This window comes from Neofelis nebulosa, chromosome X, assembly GCF_028018385.1.
Source record: "Neofelis nebulosa isolate mNeoNeb1 chromosome X, mNeoNeb1.pri, whole genome shotgun sequence".
NCBI lineage: Eukaryota > Metazoa > Chordata > Mammalia > Carnivora > Felidae > Neofelis > Neofelis nebulosa.
In genome coordinates, this window is record NC_080800.1 from 50,701,577 (window position 1) to 50,706,039 (window position 4,463).

The 4,463-nt window shown below is 39.7% G+C and overlaps 1 pseudogene; it reads right to left on the minus strand.

The window, feature by feature from the left end:
- Positions 1–908: 908 nt before the first annotated feature.
- On the minus strand, positions 909–1,945 carry LOC131502073 (spindlin-3-like; annotated as a pseudogene).
- Positions 1,946–4,463: the final 2,518 nt, after the last annotated feature.

Consider the following 4,463-nt stretch of genomic DNA (forward strand, 5'->3'; position numbering starts at 1 on the left):
GAGAAGAGACTTAGTGGCATCAAAAGGAAGAAAAGCAGACAGAGAAAACATCAAAGACAAGAGAATATCTTTTTGGTTTCACCCCCAGCAGGATGCCAGTCTGCCTGTGTTGGTAGTCTGGACTCCATGGCTTGTGAACTTAAATTAATTTTAAAGATATTTCCCAAGTGGTTAATTGTACTGCTATGAGTCCCAGCCCCAAAGTCATAAAAGTCCAAGGCATGTCTGTTAACTGCTAATGGAGCTTTTATCAGAAACTCAATGAGAAAGCACTGGCTTTGCTCAGGTGCTTTTCTCCAAAACATTGCCTATTTTTCAAACTTGCTTTTTCTATACTTAGTTTAACCTTCACTAATGCCTTTAATAATGGAACATATATGACCCATTCCATTACCTATTTTTTCTGCTGCAATAGGGCTCACATTTTTCTGCACATAGGTTTCATAGGATCAACCAAGAAACAGTATAGAGTTGAAAACAAAAAAAACAAAACCTAACAAATGTCTATTATATTTCTATTTACCAATGCCAGTACCTAAAACATCATTAAGCCTATTGATCACTGAACACTGATTCTAATCTATGTGTTCCACAGTCTTGCTAAGACACCATAAAAGAAACCATTGCCACTACACAATATAAAAATAAGGGCCACTGGATGTCAGACCTTACTCACTAGTTAGACAAATCAATCATTCTCCTGTGGGGAAGAACCAATTAAAAGTTTGGAAAGAAGGACAAAAGATTTCTTCCAAAAATGTCTGAGAGGGTGAAAGTTTCATTTTTTTTTTTTTGGCAAAAGCATGCAAAATGGAGAAGACTATTCTTAAAAATTAGAAACCAATCAAGACCTTTTGTGTGTACAGATTTTACAAAGTCTCACATTTTGGCAAATTTCAAGATGATCCTTAACATGTTTTTACCAAATCATAGACATAGATATGGAAATCATCATCAAATTTGATGAAGTACACAGAGGGTTTTGTTTCTACTTGTTGAATGATCATGCCAGTTCTCTTGAAGCCATCATCTTTGGCATATTCTACATTTGCCTGCTAGACTGTCCACAACTTCTCCTTGTTCTCTATCTGCAGGAGGAGAATCATTAGAAGAACCTCGAAGGATGCGTAGGTCACCATCTTTATAATCATCTAAGAGCTGGTACATATATAATACAGGATCTTTCTCATAAGTAATATAAAACCATGTGTTCATGACAGGTGCCTGAGCTAAGACCATCCCCCTCAATTCATTTTTGGAACGTTCCTCTGTCTTAAAAATATGTTCTACTGCTTTGCCAATCATAATTTCTGCTAAGTGTGTATCACTGATTCTAGACGATACAACTGTATTACAGAAGACTTCAAGTAAGGACACTCTTTTATCTCTGTGAAGTTCCAATCCATAAACACAGTCAAATCCATCATATTTGAAAAAGATACAAAGAGGGATTTACAGGTACCTGATCCAGAATGGTTCCTTTCCACTGTGTTAGAGATTCATCTCCATCTTTCCATCCTTGCCGACTTCTGCAGCCCACGATGCTCCTCTGATGCTGGGAGGTGGGCCTGTTCCTATGCTTCTTGTGGGCAGCTTTTCTCTTCATCATGGTAACAGACACACTGGTATGTTTTGTGCCTGTCCTAGACGGCTGCCCTGCAACCACCTTTCCAAATGGGGTCTTCATAGCTGCAAGGAGCACAGTAGCAAGGAGGGCCAAGAAAGGAAATTAAGAAAAAAATATATTTAACGCAGGACAAGATGAACTTTTTCTTTTAATTACTGCAACCCGTCACCCGCGCCTAAATTTTACCTGAAAACTATACAGGAAAGATGGAAATCAAAACATCTTGGCTGCATGCCTGCAGTAAACTTCCTGCCCACCTCTTTCAGCCTATATTAGAGCAAGGGATCTAAGGCTAGGGTAAAAGAAATAGGGAGCACCCCCCCCGTTTCTCCCCCCAGAGTCCAACAATTCCCAGACCAAGAGGTACAGACTCCCCAAGGCAGGGGATGGTGGGCGTTACACGCCCAAATCGGGCACCTTGCTGCTGCCTCTGCTGTGAGCCTGTGGCCAAGGAGGATCAGCAGGCGACTAGCTCTGTGTTTATAAGAGCTAGGAGGTAAGAATGCATAGACGGGGCGGGGTGGGGGGCGGCATGTCTGGGAGGGTGGCCGGGCAAACAAAGAGCATGGCGGCGGTGTCCCCAGCCCTCCTAATCTGCTGTGCCTCCTCGGTCACATCTGGCTCTTACTAATCGCTGCATCAGCCACAGTCTCTTCCCTCTTTCTGGAGCACAGCTTCCTGCCTGGAAAGAAGCCTCCCCTTCCTGCCAAACTCCGCCTACATCTTCCAAGTCTCAAAGCCTACCACTGCCCTGGATCTAGGAAGCTCTCCTTGTCAGCCTGCACACCCCTTTCCAAAGTCAGGAGCCTGGCCCCAAACACCCTCCCACAACGTCTAAGCGCCCCCTCTCCTTTTCAAAACTCCAGGCTCCCCACTCCTGCCCTGGTGCCACTGCCTCATCTGCCTTACACCTTTCAAGTATTTGCCTTTTCTTTCCCCTTGCCCTTCTGGAGTTATTCTTTATGTACAGAAACCTACCTTTCCTGTCATTTAAGAGGATTTGAGATAGGACCAGAGAAATGTGCTGAACCAATCTCTAGGTATTTTTTACTGATTAGTCATTCTCAGACTTCTTGAAGATATTTTGTTTCCTTTTTTCCTCTCTTTTTTTTTCTTTTTCACTGATTGCAAAATAATTACATTAACAATGTAAGCCTGGTGTAAAATTCAGAAAATTGACCTGGAGAAGAAAACAATCAACTATAAGCACACCTTCCATTCTAAATGACTCACAGCAAAATATTAACATTTTCCATTGCCTTTTTAAAGTTTTTATTTAAATTCCCCTTAGTAACACACTGTATATATTAGTTTCAGATGTACAGCTTAATGATTCAAAACTTAAATACAACATCCAGTGCTCATCACAACAAATGTACTCCTAAATCTCTGTCACCTATTTAACCCATCCCTTCACCCACCATCCTTCTGGTAACCTTCAGTTTGTTCTGGATTGTTGTCTGTTTTTTCTTTTTCTTTTTCTTTTTCTTTTCTTTTCTTTTTTCTTTTCTTTTCAATGAGTTGTGAATATAGATATACCAATATGCTTTTTTTTCCTTTTTTTGAGCTTTTGTTTAAATTCCAGTTGGTAAACATACAGTGCAGTATTATATTTTGGTGTAGAATTTAGTGATTCAACACTTACGTAGAACACCCATTGCTCATCACTACTAGTGCCCTCCTTAACCCATCACTGATTTAGCTCATCCTCCAACCCACCCATCTTCCCTCCAACAACTATCAATTTGTTCTCTATGTTAGGTCTCTTATGGTTTGCCTCCCTCTCCTATTTTCTTCTTACTTCCCCTATGTTCATCTGTTTTGTTTCTAAAATTCCACATATGAGTGAAATCATATGGTATTATTCTTTCTCTGACTGATATATTTTGTTTAGCATAATACACCGTAGCTCCATCCATGATGTTGCAAATGTCAAGATATTCTTTTTGATGGCTGAGTAATATTCCATTGTGTGTGTGTGTGTGTGTGTGTGTGTATCACCTCTTCTTTATCTATTCATCAGTCCATGGACATATGGACTTTATCCATAATTTGGTTATTGTTGACAATGCTGCTATAAACATCAAGGTTCATGTGTCCTCTCAAATCAGTATTTTTGTACCTTTGGGTAAACACCTTGTTGTGCAATTGCTGGATCATAGGGTAGTTCTCTCTTTAACTTTTTGAGGAATTTCCATACTGTTTTCCAGAGTGGCTGCACCAGTTTGCATTCCCACCAACAGTGTAAGGGGAGGTCCCCAAATTGTGCATCGTCACCAACATCCGTTCTTCCCTTTGTTGTAAGTTTTAGCCATTGTGATTGCTGTGAGATGATATCTCATTGTGGTTTCAATACATATTTCCCTCATGATGAGTGATGTTGAGCATCTTTCCATGTGTCTGTTGGCCATTTGGATGTCTTCTTTTGATAAATGTCTATTCGTGTCGTCACAATTTTTAATTGGATTATTTGTTTCTGGGGTGTTAGGTTTTATAAGTCCTTTATATGTTTTGGATAGTAACCCTTTATCAGACATATCATTTGAAAATATATTCTCCCATTCCAGGTGTTGCCTTTTAGTTTTATTGATCATTTCCTTCAGTGTGCAGAAGCTTTTTATTTTGATATAGCCCCAATAGTTATATTTGTTTTTGTTTCCCTTGACTCAGGAGGCATATCTAGTAAAGTAAGAAGTTGCTATGGCTGATGTCAAAGAGGTTACTACCTATGTTCTTCTCCAGGATTTTCATGGTTTCAGGTTTCACATTTAGGTCTTTAATCCATTTTGAATTTATTTTTGTTTATGGTGTAGGAAAGTGGTCCAGGTTCATTCTT